The sequence below is a fragment of the Heterocephalus glaber genome, unplaced genomic scaffold, assembly GCF_053883595.1.
Source record: "Heterocephalus glaber isolate CG9 unplaced genomic scaffold, H.glaber_assembly_v1.0 deba00001606, whole genome shotgun sequence".
In the NCBI taxonomy this organism is placed as follows: Eukaryota; Metazoa; Chordata; class Mammalia; order Rodentia; family Bathyergidae; genus Heterocephalus; species Heterocephalus glaber.
The window spans coordinates 36,602,567-36,620,733 of NW_028258377.1; the positions used below are offsets into that span (position 1 = coordinate 36,602,567).

The 18,167-nt window shown below is 51.6% G+C and overlaps 1 protein-coding gene across 2 annotated transcripts in view; it reads left to right on the forward strand.

Moving 5' to 3' along the window:
- Positions 1-4,702: 4,702 nt before the first annotated feature.
- Sparc (secreted protein acidic and cysteine rich) overlaps positions 4,703-18,167 on the forward strand; it is a 54,028-nt gene continuing 40,563 nt past the window's right edge. The window contains exons 1-2 of one of the 2 annotated variants that reach the window (XM_087194927.1): positions 4,703-4,912; positions 15,298-15,416. The gene's annotated coding sequence lies outside the window, so the exon portion shown is untranslated. Of the gene's footprint in view, positions 4,913-15,297; positions 15,417-18,167 lie in introns of those variants that run through there. The other variant, XM_087194926.1, reaches the window with a different exon arrangement.

Sequence of the window (18,167 nt, forward strand, 5' to 3'; positions counted from 1 at the left end):
AAGGGCTGGTTGTAACTCACATTGGTCAGTGAAGGCTCAGGCTCCTCTACACACCCTTCAAAGTCTCTCCCCTGTCAATAGGCAGATCTCAGTGTCCTTAGAGAGACACTGGCCCAGGATTTCTCAGTTAACCCCACATAGGAGAGGATGCTGTCATGCTCCTTCCAGAACTCTTTAAGGGTTAAATCTGTATCAGACCATCTGGAAGCACAAGCAGCCAGCATTCGGGTCGTAACTCAAGATCTTGTTCATAAGTTAAAACTAATACTCCAGTTGTGACCCAAGTTGTTCATGTATCAGGCTGGTCGTAACTCGAGTCCACTGCGTTGTGAAAAACTTGAGAATATTAAAGAGATTTTGGTTATGTAGGTTTTTTTTTTTAAAGCAGTGGCAAAGTTTACTGGAGAAAGTGAAAGTGAAGAGTTGGAAGAAACTGGCTCTGCAGAGCGAGCGTGGGCTGAGGAAAGAGAAAGGGGAACAGGAGAGGTACATGCTGGCCTGGGAAACAGCTAACGACAGAAACTGAAACAAGAATCTTTAAAACATCTGAACATCCAAGGACGCGGCCTGGATGGTGGAGAACTTTACATTGGCGGGCGCAGGCCTGGAGGAGGGAAAAGCCTCCCGGAAGTCGTTCCTGCCTGGTGCACCTGTGAACAGGTCATGGGGACACACGGTGAGAGGCTGCTTTCACCATGGAGTGAGACTGGGGTGACCTGGACCATCAGATTCCTGCTGTCCTCATCCGGCACCTCGAGGAGCTTGGTGGCCAGAATGAAGACTCGGTCCTGGTCTCTCCAGAATGGGAGGAGGGGGGCTCCAGTCCGAGAGGCGCCACTCTCGGTGTCTCCTTGGCTGTGGTTGGCCCTCGGGGGTCCACGCAGGCGCCTTCCTGCTCCGCACCCCACAGGCGGCTGCTTCCCTCGGGTCGCACTGCCCTCACCAGCCTCATCCGTCTCCATCTGGTCCCTCCTGTCCCGGTTCTGGCCCAGCACCGCCTCCTGCACCCAGAGCAGCACTGGGGAGCCCTGGGGCAGAGTCAGCTGCCATCTGGGCACGCTCATCTTGTGGGTCGGGTCCCCCACCCAGCACCCCTGGTCCCTGGAAGTGGGGCGCTGAGGACCAGGACCGCAGCCTGGAGGTGTCCCAGAGCTGCCTGCGGGTCCAGGGACTCTGGCCTGCTTGCAGCTCCCTGTGGGCCCTGCCCCAAGGCTGGGGAGAAGCCACTCTGCCCTGGGTGGTGGAGCAGAGCTTGGGGGCTGGACTTGGGGGGACCCCTTCTCCACAGAGGCCTGGGGCCAAGGGGAGCCCCTCCCGAGCTGAGTGAGCACCAGAAGTCTTCACTGGACTAGAGATCAGCCCAGAGCCTTCTCCCCAAGCTACTTCCCCAGCCCTTTTTCATTAGTTTATTTAGTTATTTGGGGGATTTTTTTCTGGTACCAGGGATCAAACTTAGGACCTTGCACTTTCGAATAGTATTTTCATTATTTTACTTATTAGGATTTAATCAACTTTCCCATTTATTTATTTAATTTTTTTATGGTAGCAGGGATCCAACTCGGGACCTTCCACTTGCAAGGCAGGCGCCGGAACCACTGAGCTAAATCTCCAGCTATTTGGGGGATTTTTGAGACAGGGTCTTGAGATGTAGTTCAAGGTGGCCTTGAACTCACTATAGAGGCCAGGCTGGCTTTGAATTTGTGACAGTTCTCCTGGTTCAGCCTCCCCAGTGCTGAGGTTACAGGTGTGTGCCACCCAGCATACCGAGTGGGGTTTTTTTTAAGCAGCATTTTTGAGGTATAATTTCATTCAAAACACTGCATGTATTTAGACTGCATAATATTTAAGATAATGAAGTATATTCAACACACAGACACACTTGTGAAACCACCACCACCACAACTGAGATACAGTAATGAGCTGTTGATCCCCTCCAAACTTTCTGGGGCCAGACCGCAGCGGTGCACGTCCAAAATCCCAGCTATGCAAGAGGCTGAGACGGAAGGATCATGTTTGAATCCAGCCTGGGGAACTTGGTAAGACCTTGTCTCAAAAGGCAAGACAGGCTGGAGATGTAGTTCGGTGGTAAAGCGCTTGCCTGGGAGGCCGGCAGCCCTGGATTGGATTCAGGCCCTAGTATACCCAACGCAGGAAGCGAGAAAGAAAGCGTTTTCTCAAGCTCCCGGACGGTCTTTCCCACTTCTCTCCAGCCCCAAGTAACCGCCAATCCGCTTTTCTTTTTTTGGAACCAGGGATCGAACTCAGGACCTTGCACTTGCAAGGCAGACGGTGGAACCACTGAGGTAAATCCCCAGCCCCTGTTCCCAGGTTTTTAAACTGCTCCCTGGTGCTCCTAAGGTTCTCACCATCCCCTGGGCACAGGGAGAATCTCAGGGGACTGCATTCTCCCAACACAACACACACAAACCCAAACTGAGGCCGCTTCACTGAGTGTAAGTTCAGGACTCCAGCAGACCTGGCCTCAGATTCCTCAGCCCGCACCTGGTACCTCGGACCGTGGAAGAGCTGCTGCTGCTTTGGCAAAACTGTTTCCTTGTCTGCAGCATAGGGACCCTAACGGGACCCACTCAGACGACTGTGAGACCCTGTGTCTAACACTCCCAGCAGCGACAACTCCGCAAATTTTGTCTGAACAGAAATTTCACAATTATACCGTCTGAAGTTTGAAAGACTGCAGATCTGGATCTTTCCAACCCTGGGAAACAAAAAGCAAAACCGGAAGCGGGAGGGTTGTGCCGTGGGGGAGGGAGGAAGCGCCGGCCCCACCCCCTCCTCTCTCTCCTTTAATCAGCACCGGCTGCTTAGAAAGCCCAGCCTGTGATTTACTGGGAGTGTCCGCGGGAGCCACGTTTCCATTTCCACGTCTTTAGGGACTGGGGCTACTTAGTGGAAGTGGACAAAGACGCCGTGCCTAACCTGCTTCCGGGCGAGGGCAACACCCGACCCCCCACTGCTGATGTGACCGCTGAAATCAAACCCAGCGCCTTTGGCACCAGGACGCCTTGGGTCCCTCGTCCTTTTGGAGCCAGAGATTCTCAGCTCTCTAGGGAGACAGATGCTTTGAACCAGGCTGTATCTTAGGAAGAACACAGGATCAAGCTAGCCATGGTGGTGCACGCCTGTAATCCTTGCACAGTGGACCCTAAGTTACAACCGGCCTGACATAGGTACAACTTGGGTTACAACTGGAATTTTACCTTTAACTTACAGACAAGTCTTGAGTTTTGACTCAAATGCCTGCCGCTTGTGCTTCCAGATGGTCTCAGATATAGATTTAACTCTTAAACAGTTCCGGAAAGAACATTACAACGTCCTTCCTGTATGGGGTTCACTGAGAAATCCTGGGCCAGTGTCTCTCTAAGGACACTGAGATCTGCCTGTGTACAGAAGAGAGGCTTTGAAGGCTGTGTAGAGGGGCCTGGGCCTTCACTGACCAACGTGAGTTACAGCCAGCCCTCAGGAATGAATTGAGTTCGTAAGTCAAGGGTCCACTGTACAGTGGCACCTCAGTTTGTTCCACGATTCTGGAAAAGAAGGCCATGTTTGTGTTTGTGTGGGGAAGATGGCCGAGCCTGTGTTCATCCCCCTACACAGAGTTCACACAAAAGCAAAGCTGCCAAAGGCTTCTCTTTTTGAACCAGATTGCTCGAAAAGCACAAGTGTTCATGAACCCACTGTACTTGGGAGGCTGTGGGGAGGCTGAAGCAGGAGGATAGCAAGTTCGTGCCCAGCCTAGGCAGTTTAGTGGTTTAGCAAGACCCTGTCTGGATTTTTAAAACAGGGAGGGGGAGTTGGTGATGGAGCTCAGTACAAGGCCCTGGGTTCCACTCCCAGGGCCATAAAAAACAAACAAAAAGCCCCACAGGATCCATAGTCTGTTTATTGTCTGTGTGAGCTTGGTTAACTGTCTGGGATCTCAGTTTTCTCATCTGTAAACGGGAATAAAAATAATACATTTTTTTTCGGTGCTAGGGATTGAGCCAGGTCTCATGCACACTGCTACTGGGCAATAGTACCGTGCCGCCTGTACGTTCAGGAAGCTGCATCTGCCCACCAGCGGCTTGCAGGACGCTGGACCATCAGACCTGGCTGGTCACCCAGAGCCTGCCTCTGAGGGCCCCAGGCTTGGCCAGCACTGTGATGTGCTCTCCTTGGCCTTGCACACACCCAGGGAGGCCTGGTCCTGTCCCGCCTCGCAGCAGATGTCTCTTCCTGTCCCTTCCCTGCCCTGGCCCACGAGGAGCATCCGGAAGGACAGAGCTTCGGGCTCATGGGAGCACCCACACTCCCCTCTGGGGGCGCCGTTGCCAGAGGGGAGATCCCAAACCAGGCCCACAGTTCCAACAGAGCAGACAGAGGGCCGGGCTGGGCCAGGGAGCTGGAGGGGGCCAGGGCAGGGCCTGGGTGGGTTACTCAGTGGTCCTGACCCAGGGAAGGTGGCTCCCGGATGACAGGGGCTCCATCGAGGCTGGCTTCCGGCTGCTGCACTTCTAGAACAGAGCCCCGAGCCGAAGCACGTGGGAAGAGTGAACGCCTGGCCAGGCTGCTCCCGGGGTTCCTGGCCTCACTCTCTGCCCAGCCCCCACCGGGGTGGAGCAGAGCTCCTGAGGCCACGGTCTGTGCCCACGTGGCTCCTTCTGCATCTGAACAGGAGCTACAGCGCCCCGACTGTTCCTGGTCATTACAGAGGCCAGAAGAGCCAGTAAGTGGCCACCAGGGAGAGGCCAGACCAGGCTGACTGGCAAAGCTCGAGACCTCAACACTACCTCAGGCCTGCTGCAGGGGCTCCGGGTGTCTCGGGAATCCTAGACTGTTAGAACTGGACAGGATTGAACTGACCCTACCAGTTTGCCTATCTCTGCCCTCTTTCTGTCCCAGGATCCAACCCCAGGTACCACGTTGCATTTGTTTGTTTATTTGGGGTTTTTTTTCAGTCAGGGTCTCGCTCTGTAATTCAAGCTGGCTTTGAACACACTGTGGAGCCCAGGCTGCCCTGGAACTCTTGGAGATCCTCCTGCCTCAGCCTCTGGAGTGCTGGGATCATAGGCAGGCACACCCAACCCGGCGTTCATTCATTATTTCTAAATTGAAAAAGTTACACACACAAAAGGGGGGGGAGGTGTGTCTCCAAACATACCCTTGAAATTTGGTGAAAATTAGCACAACCATTTTACATAAATAGATCAGAAGTCACTACCTTGATTTTGTTATATGAATAATTCCCCTTTGCTCTCCTGCTCTGACTTTTGGCGGGGGGAGAGAGAAAGGTGGAGGGAGGAACAAGGAGAACTTGGACGTTCTTCTGTACCTTGCCCCCTCTTCTCACTATATCTTTATAGTTCCGTGTTTCATTTCAGTCCATACAGTTCCATCTTTTTACCTAAAGTATAAACACTGATTTAGCTGTGTGTGCTGGCGCAGGAGCTTGAGGCCAGCCTGGGCTTTGTAGTGAGTTCAGGGCCAGTCCGAACTGTCTCCGGAAAAAAAAAAGGATCTAAAATGAGTAATCACCTACCTATTCTTTCCAGATAAAGTGTGGCTTTCTCTCAAGCATGGGTGAACACTGCTTGCTTGGTCAGGGACTTCTCGGTTTTAGCACAGAAAGTTTTATATCCCAGGAATCTATCAGTTCTGGGCAAAGCAGGCTGTTTGGTCAACACCGTTTTAAAATACCAAGTAAATGTCAGGCAAGTTTGAATAGGAGGTAGTAAATCTGAACAAAACAAGTAGCGATTTTGGTGTTTCCCTTAAAATGGAACTGTGAACCGAACACTGTCCGTAGAAAATAAGGATATTTCCAGAACATTTGCTTTTAGATGGCTGAGTAGTATTCCATTGCATGACTTCCCCTTAAGTTTGTACTGATGGATATTTAGGTTTTTTCCAATGTTTTGCTATAATAAATAAGCCTTGCCAGGGATTTAGCTCAGCGGTTTCACTGCCTGCTGCGCAAGCGCAAGGACCCCAGTTCGATCCCAGGTACCAAAAAATAATAATAATAATAAGCCTGCCATAAAAGTCGTTATTTGTCTGTTCTATAAACTGATAAATTCTGCATTAATAATTTGTTTTGAAAGTAAGGTTTTCCTACTAAAAATAAAACCCAGAAAGCCACTAGATTGAAGCAAGCCTCTTTCATCTGGGGCCTTCTGTGAGTCTTTCCCCTCAGATGACGGCCGGGCCCGGGCTGGGTTGAAAGTGGGTCGGCAGCCAAGGCCGTGGGAAGGAAGCCCTGTGAGCTGAGAGGCGCCCTGGGGCTCCCGGGGGAGAGCAGGCGCGGCTAAGGCTGTGGTTCCCAGCTCCGGGCTCGGCTCGGAGGGGGTTGTTTATCAAGGCGGGTGGGAGAGGCACAGGCCAAACCTGGAGGGGTCCAGGCTTGGCCGGGAGCAGGCCTGAGAGACTGGGCCCATTCAGTGTGTTCTGAAAGGAGCAGGGAAGGGAGGAAAAACAAGCCCAGGCCCACACTGGGTGGCTGCCGGCTGGCTAGGCCCCGGGCACAGCAAGACCGGTGCCAGACTGCAGGGCTGTGTGTGTGTGTGTGTGTGTGTGTGTGTGTGTGTGTGTGCGCGCGCGCGCGCGCGCGCGCACGCGCGCAGTTGCTTCTTGGGCTCCCAGGGGTGGATTTTTACAAAGTTTAGGATAATTCAGTACTTTTTTTTTTTTTGGTAGCAGGGATCGAACTTGAGACCATGCACTTGCAAGGCAGGTGCTGGAACCACTAAGCTAAATCCCCGACCCTCCTTTTTGTTTTTTTAAAGCTAGTTGTTGTTGGTTTTGTTGTTGTTGTTGTTGTTGGTACCAGGGATCGAACTCGGGACCTTGCGCTTTCGAGGCAGGCAGCAGAACCACTGAGCTAAATCCCCGACCCAATTCAGTACTTTTCCAGAGAGATGGGCTACCTGCACCGGGAGAGCGGTTTTCCAGTCGCGTCGTGTCCTTGGATTAACGCGTCCTTCTCCATCAAAGGGGCTGAAGTCTCACTTGCCAAGCTCTTCTGCTGTTGGCGAGACGCAAGGTCCCAAAGTCAAAAGCGTCTGGGAAATGAAGCAGACTTTACTGGGGGCTTCCGAGCCTGGCGTATGCTAGCACTAGATATTCGCGAGAATCTTCCAGGAGAGAGCGTGCATCGTTTCCCAAACCTTTAGTTCCTGGAAGACCCTTTCTCCACAGAACACACAATGCCAGCTTCGCACGCACGGCGCTTATTAACAACCCACAGGGCAGCCCTGTCCTTGCGCATCCGGGATGGTAGGGCAGAGGCCCGGGCTCGGGCCACACCCCACACACAGGCGGAGGGCGCCCCTGGCGGTGCACAGCGGAGGACTTTCGGAGCAGAAGGTGCAGCCTCGCCTCCAGATCGCACTTCCGGTCTGGATGGGCCTTGGCCCAGCCACGTGGCCGCTGGGGACGCCGGGCTGGCTCGGAGGGGCGGAGAGGGTGATTTCACCCCTTCCGCAGCCCTCCTGGCTCCTCCAGGCTCCTCCAGCCCGCGTCTCTGGCACGCATCCCTTCCCGGCCGAGTGCAAAGCGGTGGCCCCCGTCTCCGGGACTGTGCGGAAAGAGCCCCTCCCGATGCTGGGAGGGTGCAGTGCCCAGTGCCGAGGAGTCAATCCCGAGTCCTTTCCATCCGGAGGCCTTGGAAGAGGCGCTTGCCGGGGCTGGGCCCCCTCTCCTGAAAGAAACTGGGAAATGAAACGTTATGGAGTCAAAGAGAAGCTCAGTTCCAGTCGTCCGCTTTGTCACAGATTTGCTGACTGATCTCTGAATGTCCTTTCCGTTAGACACAGACACATAGCAAGGCATCAGCCCGGCGTGGTGCCACACGCCTGTAATCTTAGCCCTCTGTGAGGCTGATGCAGGAGGTTGCAAATTCAAGGCCAGCCTGGGCAACTTGGTAATTTAAAGGGACCTTGTCTCGAAAGACCAGGGACCCAGGGATGTAAGACCAGGGATATAGCTCAGTGCAAAGGCCCTGGGTTCAGTCCCCAGTACCCTTCCACACACACACTATATATAGCACAAGTAAATATATGCAACTTTTATTTGTCAATTTTAAAAGTCTAGAAACAAAACAAAGGGAAAAAGTCCTTTCCCTTCTCTGAGCTTCCTTTTCTTTCTCTATAAAACAAGGGCTCAGACTATTTGCCTTCTTGCCCCCATTGTGTTCAGAGGATGTCTTCTGCAGGACAAGCTTCAGCGGCATGCCACAGGAAACAGGAGAGTGGCCTTTGAACAGACTCGTGAGTGAATGGCAGCCTGGGACACGAGTGTTTACTGCAGAGGCCAGGGTGGAGTTGTCAGAGGCTGCTGTTAGGAGGATGGAGGGAGCTCTGATGAGGAAGGCACGCGGAGGGCTTTCAGGGGGGCCGTCAAAATTCTATTTCTTGGGGCTGGGGATGTAGCTCAGTGGTTCCAGTGCCTGCTGCACAAGCGCAAGGTCCTGAGTTCGATCCCCGGTACCAAAAAAAAAAAAAAGAGTAGGAAACTTTATTGAGGGAGACACAGCTCCTGAGAGGCAGGAAGAGACCTGGAAAGTAGGTTGTCATCTTTTTCTTTTTTTTTCTTTTTTTGAGACAGGGTCTCGCTATGTCGTTCAGGCTGTCTTTGAACTCACTGTGTCACCCAGGCTGGTCTCAAACTCATGGAGATCCTTCTGCCTCAGCCTCCTGAATGTCGAGATTACAGGTGTGCACCACTACACCCAGCTTCAATATTCTATTTCTTGCCCTAAGTGGTGTTTGCCTTAGAGTTTTACACAGTCACATTTCTAATGGATCATAAAGTCAATCACCAAAAACACAAATGTGTCAACTAGATTTGGCAGCAAAAAGCAGAAAACCCAAAATAGAAATGGGATAAATAAGACAGAAGTTTATGCCTCATTACCGGAAGTGAAATTTGGGGGTGCATAACCTGGGGATCTCGGTGTAAATAAGTCACCAGCGACCCGAGGACCTGGGTCCTCCTCACTCTGTCAGGTCCTCGCTCAGAGGCTTCCGACTTGAGTCCAGGATGGCTGCTGAGTTTCACATTGTGCCTGGAGCCAGCCAGAAGCAGGGTGAGAGGCTGTACCCCACTTCAAAGGAAGTCACAGGCACAATCTTCCGTGACATCCAGAGGACCAAGCCCTAATCACCTGGCCTTAGCCACCTAGGAGAGGGTGGTGATGAGTCCTCCTCCACGCAGCGATGGACTCCTCAGCCCGGCTCGAGGGAAAGGCGGAGTGGGGCTCCCCAGCCACAGGGAGTCGGGCCTGTGTCCCGGAATGTGACGAGGGGCCCCGCCCCCGCCCCTTCCGCTTCCAAGAGACCGCCCCGGCTTCCCGGGGGCCCTGGCAGGGCCTCCTGGTTCCCTTCAGGGCTTCGGCTGGTGCCCACTGTTTGGGCTGGCACAGCCCCTGCCGAGGGTCTTGAAAGGCTCTCTGTCCCCGCCGTGTCCCCTCCTGGGCTGTCCTGGGAGTCCCTGAAGTGGTGTCGATGCCCCCGGCACTGACAGCGCCGAGTTTCCGAGCAGTGGCCGCTCCTCGAGGCAGGGGCTGGGCTGGGACAGACTGGGGATCGAGATAAGGTGCCCACCCCGGGCCAAGCCTTCTGTCTTCCCAGGAGGTAGCACTGATCCAGTGGGCCATGACCAGCCACTTAGGCCGGGCTAGGCCTGGTACAGACTTGCTTTTTTACCTTTTTTTTTTTTGGTAGTGGGAATCGAACTCAGGGCCTCGTGCTTGTCAAGACAGGCGCGGTGGCACTGAGCTAAATCCGCAGCCCTTTTGGTTTGGTTTTTTGAGACAGGCTCTTACTATGTTGTGGTCCAGACAGGCCTCACACTTGCACTGATCCTCCTGCCTCAGCCTCCTGCATGCTGGCTGACTTACTCTAATGCTTTTCCATTACTTGAATCATCATAGCTTGAATTTAATACCCACTTAGTATGTGCCAGGCCCTGGGCTAAGCACATCACACACATGATGTTGTTGGATCCTCAGATAGGGACCCTGGCCCTTGTTACTTTACAGATGAGGAAACTGCATCAGAGAGGTAATGTCCCAGAGTCCTTCGTGGCTCAGAAAAGGTGGGATTTGGACGCAGATGGGGCACCTGCAGAGCCCACGGCACCTGTGGCCCCAGGGGAGACACGGGCTTCCTCGGGAGGGGGGGCCTCATAGCCCTGGAGATACCCTTGGGCCCAGTCCTTGCTCCTCCATCCACTCAGCTTTTGTTTGTTTGTTGGCTTGTTCTTTCTTTCTTTCTTTCTTCTTTTCTTTCTTTTTTTGTACCGGGGATCGAACTCGGGACCTTGCGCTTGCGAAGCAGGCGGCAGAACCACTGAGCTAAATCCCGGCCCTGCTGGCTTCTTTCTTTAGGGTTCTGAGGCAGTCTTGATTGCCCTCTTGAGCTTCCTGCCTGAGCCTCTCAAGTGCAGGGCTCACAGGTGTGCACCACAGGGGCCGCTTCCGTCAGCCTCTTGGGCTCTGACTTCGAGCTTGGGCAGAGCAAGTGTGCGCCAAGGGGCAGGTGGGAAACTCCTCCTAGCGCAGCAGCCCACAGCTGGGCGAGGCACATGGCCGAGTGGGTGTTCACCGGGATATCTGTCTCTCCCTGTCTGGGGGCCACGATGCCCCAACACTTCCAGCCGGTCAGCAGGCCCTGCAAGACTGGCAAAGGTGTTGGTCTTCGGAAGCAGGGACCATAGCACCCCCAGAGGCAGTGTCCTCTCCCAGCACCCAGCAGCAGGGCCCTAAGCTTGTGGTCACTTCTGCTGCATTCCCAGGAAGCTGTGCATCTCGCCTATTGGGCCAAAATGTCAGAAAGTACAGCTTGGTTGCATCGTTGTATGGAGTTTACACCCACAATGGCCGTTCCAGCTGCCTGCAGTCACACACTGCACCTCAGAAAGCGCGCTTCATCCACTGCTGTAGGGCACTTTGGACCATGAGTGTCTGAGGGTGCAAACTTCAGTTCATCAGCAGAGCCATTCTGGGAAGCCGCTCAGGCTTCTAACCGAGAGCTGTTGTTAATGAAGCTCTTAGGACTCCCCAGGCCCTTTCTTTGCAACAGAGCTGCATGGCACTTTCTAGGCCAAACTACCACTCACAATAGAAGGCTCTGGGGGAGCATGGCTATGACAGCCACTGTGATGTGCTGTGCACCCTCCCGGTAGGGAGGCTTCAGGCCCCCAGAGGTGGACGAGGGCTGGGTGGGGGCGGGGAATGGGTCCAAGCAGAAGTTTGCACAGAGAGGACCGGAGACAAGGGCTTGACCTGCATCCTCATCCGGAGCGGAAGTGGCCCAAGGGACCAGTAGGACTCGCTCCCTGTGCCTCTGTAGAGAGCCTGCACCTGGGAAACCCTGCAGCAGAGCTGCAGTGGAAGAAGCCAGGATCTCACGGCCACACGTCCTTTAAAAGCTCTACAGCTGCATCTCTAAGAGCATCAAAAGGGATCTAATTCATAATTCATACAAACTCCGTTTCCTTTCCCACCAGATTCTCATCTTTTTTTTTTTTTTTTTCAGATTCTCATCTTTCTGCTCCCATTGTTCAACTGCTAGGAAACTTTCTAAACCCCACGCCCCAGGATTTGTGGATTTTTCTCTCCTCTCCTAATTACTTTTTTAAAACTTTAGATTTTTGTTTGTTTGTTTGTTTTCTTTTTAGACAGCATCTTGCTGTGTAGCCCAGGCTGCCCTCCAATTTGTAATCCTCCTGCCTCAGCTTCCTGAGAGCTGTGACTATAGGTGTGAACTGCCACGCCTGGCTTTATTAGAACTTTCACTTTCAAAATAATTAGAGATTCACAAAAAAAGAAAAAAGTAGTGAGTAGAACACAGAGGTGTGTACCCCCTTTTCTCCAAGGGCGACGCCTGAGTACATAACCCTTCCCTAGTAAATGTTCAAGGGTCCTCTAGTTCTTGCAGCAACCCCTGGGGATCAACTGTCACCATGTTATGCGTTAATCAGAGCTGGCTCAAAGTCTCCAGCAACTCGGTGGAAAACCAAGAATTAAGTTCCGGTCTTTCTGCCTCCAAAGACCTCACTTGCTCACATTAACTCTTCCCATTCCCTGGCCTCCCCGGCCTCTCTAGGACACAGCCAGCTCCCAAAGAGGACCAGCCCCGAGGAACGGGCGCTCCTCAGTCCACTGCAGTGGTCAGACCTGCTTGAGCAACCTGAATGGCACTGCAGCTCCACTTAGGAACCAGAACAAACCTCCCCACCTCGGCCCCAGGCTCCTCTGGGCTCCTCCCAAGACTTTCTTTCTGTCCTGCCTCCTGCTTTGCTGTCCTTGTGGGCCCTGCATTAGGGACACCATCTGCTTTCCCTTATGGTTGACGATCACGCCGGTCACTCACCTTGTCTCAAGGAATCAGAGGTGGGATTTCCTCCATGGAAAGTGACCGGACACGAGCGTGAGCCAGGGGATGGACTGGTTCAGGGAGCGGGGCAGCCCACCACCTGCGGGCTGCCCTCTGCTGTGTGTTACAGAAACTGGGTTCCAGGACTCTGGGGTGGAGGCGCACACCTGTCATCCCAACACTCTGGGAGGCTGAGGCAGGAGGATCACCAGTTCAAGCCCAGCCTGGGCAATTGAGCAACGTACTCTCTCAAAATACAAAAGGACTTAAGGACAAAGCTCAGAGAGAAGGGCCTGGGTTCAATCCTCTGTACTTGGAAAAAGAAAGAAAGAAAACAAAAGAAAAGAAAAGAAGAGGAAGAAGCTGGGCATGGTGTCACCCAGCACCGAGGAGGCCGAGGCAGGAGGATTAGCGTGAGTTTGAGGCCAAGCTGGGCTACACAGAGAGACCCTGTCTCACAAGACAAAAAATTGGGGCTGGGGATTTAGCTCAGTGGTTCCACCGCCTGCCTCACAAGTGCAGGTCCTGAGTTCGGTCCCTGGAACCAAAAAAAAAGATAAAAGAAAAAAGGAAGAAAAGAAAGAGAAAAATGAAACTCCGTGCCAGCAGCTTTCATCTCCCTTTGCAATCGGTACGGCCCCCAAGGAGGGGGCCAAGCCCACGTCACCACCGGGAACCGGGAGTGCGTCTCCTTTCTCAGCCTTTCCTCGTGGGGTTCATTCTCCACGTCACTTCCTGTCTGCATCGGGGAGAAAGGAGAGGGTGAAAGGGCAGCCGGCTCTCTCCTGCAAACGCCCTGCGCTGAGCTCAGCTCCTGAGTCCTCGGTGGGACTCTCGTCCCTCACCCCGGCTCTGCCCAGGCGCCTCGGAGCCGAGTGTGGGCTGCGCGCAGAGCTCCAGCAGAAGCCAGGGGTCTGTGCATCGGGCAGAGGAGGAGAGGGCATGGGGCCAGTGTCTGTCCCAGGCCGCTCTGGAGCTCTGACCAGCATCCACCCCCTCTTTTCTTTGTCTTTTCTCCTCTCTGTCAGTCTTGAATCTGTCTCAGTCTCTCTCAGTCTCCCTCTCTCTCTCTCCTTCCTGCTCTCCTTGATGCCTTCATCCTCCCTTGTGTCCTCATGATCTCAGGAAGGCTGCTATTGCTCGGGCTCTTACATCCACTTCTAGTTGAACCCAGCAGGAAAAGGCCAGACTGGGGTGCAGCCACCTTAGCCTTTCCAGGGGTGACTGTGCCAATGGGAATAGGCAGGTTTAGCCTCCACAGTTGCCCTTCTTCTAAGCTGAGTTAAGAGCTCAGAAGAAGCCCAGCCTAGGCAACTCAGTGACTCAGTGAGAGCCTGTCTCAAAATTTTAGGAAAGGGAGGGAGCTGGAGATGTGGTCCAGTGTGAGGGCCTTGGATTCAGCCTCCAGGAGAGGACGATGCCACTACCGGGGAGATGAAGGAGTGAGAGATGGTGCTTAAGGTGAAAGGGCGCTGGTGGTCCGAAGTCAAACCAAACCAAAACAAATACATATCTTACACAAAGTTTTAGACATCGCCATGTTTTTTAGGGAAGGTATGTTAGATGTTCCCAAAAATTTTGTTTAAAATTTCATGTTTTAGATCAGTGTTCCCAAGTGTAGTCTGGGGTCCCTGGGGGGCTCTTTTTTTTTTTTTTTTTTCAGTTCTGGGGATCGAACTCAAGACCTTGCACTTGCGAGGCAGGTGCGGCACCACTGAGCTAAATCCCCGGCCTGGTCCTTTTAAGATGCCCAAAGACAGAAGCCAGGTGCAGTGGCCAAAGCTGGACATGGGGGTGCATGCTACTTGGCAGGAGGATTGCAAGTTTGAGCCCAGCCTGGGCAACTCAGTGAGCCTTTGTCTCAAAATTTAAAAAAAAATTAAAAAGGACTGGGGATAGAGCTCAGTGTGAAGACCCTAGGTTCAATCCCCAGTAGGAAGGCAGGGAGGAAGGAAGAAGGAAGGAAGGAAGGAAGGAGGAGAGAAGGAGGGAGGGAGGGAAGGAAGGAAGGAGAGGAAAGGGCCAGGACTTAGCTCAGGGGCAGAGCACTTGCCTGGCGTGTGTGAGCCCCAGGTTCAATGCCTAGTTGAAAAAAAATTGCCAAAAGGTAAAATCACACCAACTTTAGCTTAAATATCAAATTGGCATTTATTAGGGATTCATGAGTGGGGAGTGCCTCATCTAAAGGTTTAGAAAAGTGAGTAGAGGATCTTGATTTTGTAGGCAGAAGAGTACTACATAAAGTTGAAACAGGATGCAAAAGTAGACTGCCCTTTGTTATGGCTTATATCTAGATGTCCCCAAGCCTCATGTGCTCATAGGTGGGGCTTTGAGAGGTGACTGGATTATAGGTGTGTGATACTGGATTAGTCATCTGATTGGTTTAGCATGGTTCTGGGTGTGGATAATAGATTTACTGAAGAAGGAAGACCCGCCCTGGGTGTGGGCAGCACCAACCAATAGGCTTGTAGCCTGGATGGAATAAAAAGGGAAAGAGGAAGACTGCTGCTTCCTGCCTATCATGCCATGGACTGTTTCTCCTCTGTCATCCTGCCGTGCCTTGGATCCAGACAACTATGGACTGAAACCTCTACAAAGTATGAGCTAAAATAAACCTCTCCTGCTTTAACTTGTGGGTCTCCAGTATTTTGTCCCAGCAATGAGAAAGTAACAAAGCCTTTCAAAGTTATTTTCCTTGAAAGGTTAAATCAGAGTGGACTTCCTTATTACACTGGCTCAGGTAAACTGAGCTTTTATCAGCTGGTTAGTAAGAACTTCGTGTGTTTTGGAAAACTGGGCTGTTTCAAATTCATTTAATTTCATAGCATATAGCATGAGCAGTGCCATTTTGGTTTGGTCTGGTCCACTGGACTTGGCATAGGAACTCAATCCAAATCAGTAAATTTGTGTAAATTTTATTTGACAGAGTCTACAAGGTCTCACCGATGTCCATCCTCGTGCTAACCTATTATCTGCCTTTGTCACTCCTGTGATCTTCTAAACGTGCAGTGGAGTTTTCCAGAGTTTACATGATGTCTGATCATGGTATGTGATGGTATAATTGTTCTGACAACTCATGGGGCAGATACTTGTATATTCCTGTGTTTTTATTTTTTATTTTTATTTATTTTTTGGTACCGGGTATCGAACTCGGGACCTTAAGCTTGCAAGGCAGGCGGCAGAACCACTGAGCTAAATCCCCGGCCCTATTCCTGTGTTTTTAGAAAGGTCTTAGTTCTAATTTCTGAAACAGTGAATATTGATAGATGCAACCGACTAAATAAAAGTTCGCTGGGGTTCATAATACTTTTTCAGAAAATAAAGGGATCCTCAGACCAAAAGTTTGAGAACTGCTCTTTTAGACATTAGGTTGTTTGTTTTTTTAAGTTTTTTTGAGAAAGGATCTCACTGTGTAGCCTCAGCTAGGCTCAAACTTGTGACCCTCCTGCCTCAGCATCCGGGAGTGCTGGGGTTATAGGTCTGTGCTACCATGCCCCGCCTAATAATCTTAGATAAGGAGCACTAGCTCTAAATATTACATGCAGGTTTAACAGACTCCAGGCCATCATCACTTTGGCTTTTTCAAGGAATCAGATTCAACTGTGACAGAAAACATGGTAACAAGGTCTTGAACAACACAGAAATTTGTTTTGTTCTACATAAACAAAATGTGAGTGTGAGTAATCAAGGGCTGGACTGTGGCTCTCAGGTCATGAGACCCTAAATTCTATTTTGTTGCTGTGCTACAGTCACCATGGAGTTTAAGCCTCGTGTTGCAAGATGGCTGCTCAAACATCACCCTTGTCTCCACATTCCACCAGCAGGGACATTTCCCCGAGATTGCATGAACATGATTCCTTATGTTCTTCTAGTTAAATTATGTTAGTTAAATGGCCACATCTACCTACAAAGGAGAATTTGGAATTTTAAAATTCTTTTCGTTATGTACCCAGTTAAAATGCAGGCTCTTATTCCAGAGGAAGATAAGAATATAAAATATAGGGTGTTAACTAGCCTGTCATTTGTGTGAGGACTTTGGAATAATGCTTCCTTTCATTCCATCTAATTTCAAAATATCCTGAGATTTGAGACTAGCTGTTTATTTTATTTTATTTTTTGAGAAAGGGTCTGACTGTGTAATGCTGGCCGCCCTTGAACTCACGGGGATCCTCCTGCCTCAGCCTCTAGAGTGCTGGGATTATAGGCGTGTGCCACGAGGCCTGGTGAGGTGAGCTGTTTATAAACAGTGACGATTTATAACCACACAGCTGGAAAGTGGGATTTTCCCCAAGTCATGTAATGAATGGGGTGCAGCGGCTAATTCAGGACAATTGTCATCAAAAAGTTTGTTTCCGTTTCAAGTTTTTGTGATCATCTACACTTAACTCTTCTCACTGAGTGGTTTTATTCAGTTGCTTTTTTTTGAGGCAGGGTCCAGGCTGGCCTCAAAGTTGCAACTCCTTAGTTTTCTGAGCACTGGGATGGCAGGTGTGCATTACTATGCCCAGAATTCATCAGTGATTTAGAACATGTGTAGATTGTTGAGAAACACATACTAGAACATAACCGTATATTTTCTCCTCCTCCTCCTCCTCCTCTTCCTTCTTTTTGGTAGTGCTAGGGATCAAACTCAGGGCCTTATACACTGTGAATATGTGCTCTACCGCCAAGATACACCCCCAACCCATAAATATGTTTTACATATGTAAAAATATTCATTCATTCAGGAAACGGGGTCTCCCTACGTAGCTCAGGCTGGCCTGGAGCTCACAGTGATCCTCCTGCCTCAGCCTCCCGAGTTTCAGGATTACAGGTGTGCCACTATGCCCAGTTTAAAAAAATTTTCTGAAGCTTTTTTTTTTTTTTTTGGTACCGGGAATCAAACTCGGGTCCTTGTGCTTGTGGAGCAGGCGGCGAAACCACTGAGCTAAATCCCCGGCCCTCGTTTAAAAAATTTTTAAGACAAACCATTTTCTACAATGTGTAAAATGAATTAGATTGACAAAACACTGCTTTTACCTATTTTTCTTTTTTTAACTTTAACGTGTAGCTAATAGGTAGCGACAGGGTGCAGTGGGAAATTTCAGCTCGGTACACAAGCTGCACCAGTCAAAGGAGGGTGAGCCGCCTCCCGTCACACAGCAGGCCTCCCCTTGGCCTCTGACCGCCACGCTGCCAGTCAAGGAGACGAGGACCTCTGCCCGGCAGCTGAGGCTCAGACCCACCTCCGCTGGGAGGGGCTTGGGGGCGCTTCCGGGGTAAAGACTGCGGTGACCTCAGGCACGGGCCAGCGGTCTGCCGGTGGGTCACCCAACTCCCCGGCTGTTAGGGGATGCAGGGTCCGGAAATGGTGGCCGCGGCGCAATCAGAGAGAGGGTGGAATGTTCAGCCCCCTGATGTCCGCGTGTCATCCGTCAGACACCCGTGTAAGCCCAGGTGAAGAGCCAGCGTGTGCGGAGAGTCACCTAGGCAAGAGTGACATCATCGGCAGCCGTGTCCCCTTCGAGAACACACTCAGTCCCCTGTCGTCTGGTGGGCTTCTGTTACATTCTGTCGTGTGGAGCGGGGCTGCATCTTCTGCAGGCCCAGGCCAGCTGTTTGTCTGGTTATCGCTTTGTTGCCAGGCGCTTTGCACGTAGGGCAGAATTCAGGGTAGGGCTGCTAAGCAGGATTCCGCTCAGCCCCTAGGGTTAAATGGGTGACTTCACCAAATCTGAACATCTGCCTGAGCCCGGAGGCACCTGAAACTGTCTGATTATAAAGAGGGAGAGCTAGGGGCCAGGGATGTAGCTCAGT